General features: G+C 45.9%; 1 pseudogene; it reads right to left on the minus strand.

Annotated features, from left to right (window-relative positions):
• Positions 1–227: 227 nt before the first annotated feature.
• LOC140369459 (uncharacterized) lies at positions 228–3,566 on the minus strand (annotated as a pseudogene).
• Positions 3,567–6,825: the final 3,259 nt, after the last annotated feature.

A 6,825-nucleotide genomic window follows, 5' to 3' on the forward strand; every position in this document is an offset into this window, starting at 1 on the left:
CACTCACACGTTTCAGTGTCCTACACTACACTACCCCACACAGGTGTACGTCAGGAAGTGTCTTATATGAAGCTCCTCTGAGTTTTTAAAGTTTGTGACGTTTATGGTTCATAAACATCAATTATCAATATGATTTGTTTCTATACCGTAAGATTAAATTGTATTTATTAACTCCACTTGTTAAAACAGCTTTTATTCAGAGTAAAGGAAATGGTACAAACAGAGATTTATTTTACAAGCTGCTCGTTGTCTCCGGAGCTCCTCACAGGGTTGAGTAAGCGTCGTGTGGCCTGGCGAATGCTTCTCAGCTGAAGGCCGTATATGAGCGGGTTCAGGAGAGGCTGGAACATCAGGAAATACAGTGAGAAGAGCACCCGCATAAACCCCGATAGCACGCTCGTGTCAAAGCGGCTCTGTAGAATCTCAAAACAGCAGCCGAAGGTAAAGTTGAGCAGCGAGACGAGGTGCGGCGCACACGTACTCAGTGCCTTCTGCCGTGTCTGTCTGCTGCCCGTGTAACAGATCCTCAGAATGCAGACGTAAGAGAAGAAGATGGGCGCCAATGGCACCAGGATGGTCAAGACCACACCAAAGAGACCGTAGATGTTGTTGACGGTGTTTCCGTAGCACGCCAGCTTTGCCACCAGGTAGTTGTGGCAGTAGACGCTGTAGATGTTGTTTCCACAGTAAGTGAGACGCAGACTCAGGGCAAGAGTGATCGAGAACTTCAGGAAAGAATAGAACCAAACCAAGAGGACCAGAACCCCGGCCCGGTGCAGACTCATGCGTGTGTGGTACTGCAGGGGGCAGCAGATGGCCAGGTAGCGGTCATACGCCATCAGAGCCAGAGTGCAGAACTCCACATGAGCGTAGGTGTAGATACAGAAGATCTGGACAAAGCAGAAGGGAACGGACACCAGATGCACGTCCAGAGGCAGCTGCAGCAGGAGGAAGGGGAAGATGCCTCCGCTGCCGTAGAGCTCGTTCACAAACAGACTGCAGAGGAGCAGGTACATGGGCTCGTGAATGCTGCGGCTCAGGAGGATCAGAACCACCAGAAACGAGTTCAGGACCAAGATCACGGCGTAGATTAGAGCCATGCAGAACACCAGCAGGTACCGAACACTGCCCAGCTGCAGGTACGCGCTCAGGACAAAGTACGGCAGCGTGGAGTTCACCATAGTCTAAGTTAAACTATCAGCTCTTTAGATCGATCACATGAAATCTCCAAAATTAAAATGCACACATTTTTTCACTGATCATTTCTGTCTGACAAACTTCATTATTCCACTGCATTTATCCACGCACAGAACTGCATTATCTGACCCAAAAACATCCAAGTTCTAGCTTCAGCTGTAGTTTTAACAAGAACAACAGCAGCAGAGTTGTGTTTGACACTGCGCAGTTCAATAAACTTTACAAACTAATCTAATGTAAAGATCTTCAGACATATACTTCAGTCTGAGCAGGACAGTCTGTTCACCGTTAATCTTTTTTTTTTTTTAATTAACACATTTAATGAAGTTTTCTTTGCGGCTTCTGATCAAGACTTTTTTCCACATATTTCTTGTACATTGTTTGTAAGTGACTTTTTTTTGCTCACAAAAAGCTGGTGCTAACAATTATTTTAGTAGCCAACAATCAGTGTTTCAATACATTTTACCAAATAAATGTGTAAATATATGTATTAAAAAATATATATATATATATATATATATTTATATAAAATATATAAAAATATGTGTATATATAATTTATGTGACTGAAGCTTCCAGAGAGAAAATATTAATGAATAAAGTGGATTAATGTTGAAATGGTTTATTCTATTTTTACATTTTGATTTAATAATGTCATTATCTTTGTTATTTTAGTCGACTAGTCAGGATTAATCAGCCCTTGTGCAAACAAATATCCTAGGACAATATATTGTCTTTCCTTGTTATGCAAATTAATATGTGACTATACAAACAGAAAAACAGAGCGATTTAAAAAAAAATTAATACATACATACGCAAATGACCTGAAAACTGGCTCAATATAAATGTATATATATTGCTGAAAAATTCACAGATAATGAATATACATAGTGTTACAGACAAAGCTTAGCTTAAAACTTAAGAGTTTAATTAAGATGTATGGTGACCAAATTGGTAAAATTGATCATGTTTCTCAAAGACTCCATCAGAAAAAAGCAACAAAACCCAAACGTTAGAGTCATCAAACTAAAAAAAAGCACATATTTCTCAAGCGAAAGACTGTCAAATGAACAACGCTTCAGTCTGACGCTGGTCAAACTCTGAAGCTCAAACCTCACTGTTCAGACACAACACAATCCCATCCAAACCCGAGACCCTGCTCCTGTCGGTGGACTCCTGTCTTTATTCTTTCATTTTGACTCCGCCTTTGTCCGGTTGCTACAGCGACACCCGTGTTAGGTCCGGGTCTAGACCAAACCAAGAAGGGCATCTGAGTTTCAAAGCCGCGCAAATACAGCACACCTTCACGAAGCGCTTTTGTCGTACGTGCCTCAAATGAGAGTGAAAATGTTCATTATTTTGCTTTCTATTGACATAGTTTTATTCATACACTCCATCACACCCGCACACGTGTTTTTCAGGCCTCGTCCTGTCTGTGTTTCTCCGTCGTACACCCCATCACATCTGCACACTTGCGTCGTACCTGCCGCAGACTCAGGCCGTACATTAGCGGCGTGAGCAGCGGCTGCAGAGTGCTGTAGTACACAGAGATGAACACACGGGCAGTGTCGGACATAACGTTCAGGTCAAAGCGACTCGCCACAATGTCAAAGGTGCAGCCAAAGCAGAAGTTGAGCACGGACAGGTTCGGTGCGGTGTGCACGTGGTCAGCGCCTTGTGCCTTGTGTAGCTGGAGCCAGAATAGCACACAGCTAGAATCTTTACATACGACAGCGAAATGGCGACAAGTGGCAGTAGGGCTGACAGGACTATCCCGGACAGGCCGTACACGTTGTTCACCAGAGTGTCAGAACACGCCAGCTTCACAATCAGGAAGTTCCGACAGTAAACGCTGTCGAGAACGTTTCCGCAGAACGTTAGCCGCAGGTTTAAGGAGAGCGTGATGACGCAGCGCACAAACGCATAGAGCCAGATCAGCAGCACCAGCGCTAGCACCTTGTGAGCGCTCATGCGCGTGTTGTACTGCAGGGGGCAGCAGATGGCCAGGTAGCGGTCATACGACATGGCGGCTAACATGCCAAACTCGATGGTGGCGTAAGTGTACTGACAGAAGATCTGCAGGAAGCAGGCGGCCACAGAAATGGTGTGAACTGATTGAAGAATCTGTGAGAGAAGTAAAGGAAAGAGCGCTGCAATGCCGTAAAGCTCGTTTATGAAGAGTGCGAGCAGCAGCAGAAACATGGGCCTATGTAGAGTGCGGTTCAGCGCGATCACGCTAACGAGGAACGAGTTCAAACACACAATTACCATGTACAAACCCGCCACGCATGCAAAAAACAGTGGAGGCAGCCCCCCCACATCCAGATACCCTGTGAGAAGGAAGAACTGCAGCGTGCTGGAGTTTGCCATCTTGTGAGTGACAAGAGTGATCAGGCTCGTAAACCTCAGAGTCAGAGGATAAAGAAGGAGGTCTCCCTCATATGAACTGACCAACATTAAAAAAAACAACAATAATGATGGTAAAAAAACAAGTATCAAAGCAGATTTATCAAATGAGTAGCAGAATCTGTGCAAATATTTCATATATTTGATCAAAGTGAAACATTTTAGCGTCAAAGAGCCCTGTCCCAAACCCATCATGACCATATTTAACCAGTCTCAGTTTGTATGTGTGACGTGCAAATCTGCTCATGATCTGATTTCAGGAGTTATCAGATCACGTAAATGTCTCTGATTCTGCGTAATCTGATTTATCTCTGATTGTTCACACTGAGCGGGTTTGGATGCGGAAAATGAGGTAAAACAGTTAAACTAATGTGACAAGCAAAAAAGATTGAAAGAGGGAATTTAAAATGTGTCTTCTAAACACAACAGTCACTCTAAAATCCAACAACAAATCATGAATATCTGTTAGATTTGATGTGAAATTAGTGTCATGGCACCTGTTTACACACGTGTGCACACATATGGCTATGGAACACATTTAACCGTGTATAATTCAACGGTTGAAACTGTTAAAAATATCACAAAACGACCACAAGAACTGAGGAAACAAACAAGGACTCACGACGAAACACACGTAAGACTTTCAAACCAAACACGGTCCTAAAGTACAATCACAATATGAACTCTCACTTTGTCCCAAACACATTTTACGTTCAAATTAAGAGAAGACGATTCTATGATGACGACAGTCTATTTGGAAAAAGCAAATTCAGTCATACACAACAGTTAAGAGAGGCTAAAATCAAGACTAAACCAAGACTAAACCAGGTCTGAAACTAGGTTTGTGCATTCCAAATGTAACAGGGATTTTTCCACCTCTGCCTTGACAAAATGCCCTGAACACGACTGAAGCTGGTCGAGCGACTCAAACCTCACGAGAGTTCAACCGGCACATGAACCATGAGAACCTCAGTTACAGGCTCAATCTGACAATGCTTTCAGACAAACAGTTTAAATTCAGCTGGAGCGCTGCGAGGTCGGAACCTTCAAGTGGGAAATAACTGATCTCCCAATGTCTGGAACGCAGAATAAATCAGGTCTAAACCAGGTCTAAACCAGGTCTGAAGCAGGTGTAAAACCAGGTCTAAACCAGGTCTAAAGCAGGTCTACACCGGGTCTAAACCAGGTCTAAACCAGGTCTACACCGGGTCTAAACCAGGTCTAAACCAGGTGTAAAACTAGGACTAAAACCAGGTCAAAACCAGGTCTTAAACAAGTCAAAAAAACAGGTCTAAACCAGGTGTAAAACCAGACTAAATCAGATCTGGATCAAAATTAAAACGTAAAATTGTCTCAAGCTGGAGTCTTCATGGGGCCGAGGAGCCGAGGATGGAGCAGAGGATGGAGCAGAGGATGGAGCAGAAGATGGAGCAGAGGATGGAGCAGAGGATGGAGCAGAAGATGGAGCAGAGGATGGAGCAGAGGATGGAGCAGAAGATGGAGCAGAGGAGCAGTTTGAGGTGAACTCCAGTTAAATGGTTCTGAGCCGTCTCAGCTGAGCCAATCAGCGCTTGATTCCAGAGACCAGAGACATTTTCCAAAGGCCATGCCTCTTGTGACATCAGTGTGAAATAACCTATTTCAAAATAAAAATGTCATGTTTTGTGTGGATGGACTGTTATTATGGGCCTCTGATCAGCACATCCCCCAATATACACCAAAGCAGGAAAGAACAGCAGCGCAGCAAACAGCTGTACCTTTGATCAAGTGTCGGGGGCGCTCTGTAAAAAGAAGTCAGTTACACAACCTGACGACCTGGAGCTGTTTAAATTGTGTTGGAGTTAAAGAAGTAAAGTCAGCGCGCCCCTGTAGAGGCCCCAGCGGCCGCGCCCCTGTAGAGGCCCCTGTAGAGGCCCCTGTAGAGGCCCCTGTAGAGGCCCCTGTAGAGGCCCCTGTAGAGGCCCGAGCGGCCGCGCCTCTTACAGCCGAGTACCTCAACTACAGCCTAACACACTCATGCAGCTCAGGCTGAAGACTGTAGTGACACATTGTAGTGACACATTGTAGTGACACATTGTAGTGACACATTGTAGTGACACATTGTAGTGACACATGGCAGCAGGAGGTTTACAACTGTGAGGCGGCCAAAAAACAACACAAATGAAGTTCTCATCTTTCTCCAATGACGACAAAAACCCTCCTCTACCTGTGAACTGTTTGTCTCCAAATGTGTATAAGTTAGTCCAATACTCAGAGATTAAACTGGTTAAGTCCCTGATCCTGAATTCCACAGAACATAGACAACAGCAACCCGACCTCAACACCTCCAGAGCACTGGCCCCAGGCCCGCGGTACAGGGTCTGAAGCACCTGCCCCGCGGTACAGGGTCTGAAGCACCTGCCCCGCGGTACAGGGTCTGAAGCACCTGCCTCGCGGTACAGGGTCTGAAGCACCTGCCCCGCGGTACAGGGTCTGAAGCACCTGCCCCGCGGTACAGGGTCTGAAGCACCTGCCTCGCGGTACAGGGTCTGAAGCACCTGCCCCGCGGTACAGGGTCTGAAGCACCGGCCCCGGGGCCGCGGTACAGGGTCTGGAGCACCGGCCCCGCGGTACAGGGTCTGAAGCACCGGCCCCAGGCCCGCGGTACAGGGTCTGACGCACCTGCCCTGGGGCCGCGGTACAGGGTCTGGAGTACCGGCACCGCGGTACAGGGTCTGAAGCACCTGCCCGCGGTACAGGGTCTGAAGCACCGGCCCCAGGCCCGCGGTACAGGGTCTGACGCACCTGCCCTGGGGCCGCGGTACAGGGTCTGGAGCACCGGCCCGCGTTACAGGGTCTGAAGCACCGGCCCCAGGCCCGCCGTACAGGGTCTGGAGCACCGACCAGAAGGACACTATAAAGTTGTAACATGTTAACTTTGATCTCATCCAAGCTCCTGAAAGTGTCTTTATTCTCATAAGTTTATCTGACTTCGACTTTAATCTAATAGAATTACAATTTAAATGTTATAATGTTATGAGTTTATTCTCATAGTGCCTACATATTTAATTTGGAATATACTTTGTTGTAGTTTAGTAAAAATGTAAACATGGGTTTCTCATTTTAGACTTTGCTTTTGTGAATATAGTATTTGTCTGGAACAGAGAGTAACTTATGACATAATGACTGTGGAGCATGTGTTGTAAACAGGACACAGTTGCATCACGCTCCCCGGGGCCCCTAC

The sequence above is a fragment of the Eucyclogobius newberryi genome, unplaced genomic scaffold (genome assembly GCF_026437365.1).
Source record: "Eucyclogobius newberryi isolate DKJ021-1_F unplaced genomic scaffold, fEucNew1.0.hap1 SCAF_10, whole genome shotgun sequence".
Classification (NCBI taxonomy): domain Eukaryota; kingdom Metazoa; phylum Chordata; class Actinopteri; order Gobiiformes; family Gobiidae; genus Eucyclogobius; species Eucyclogobius newberryi.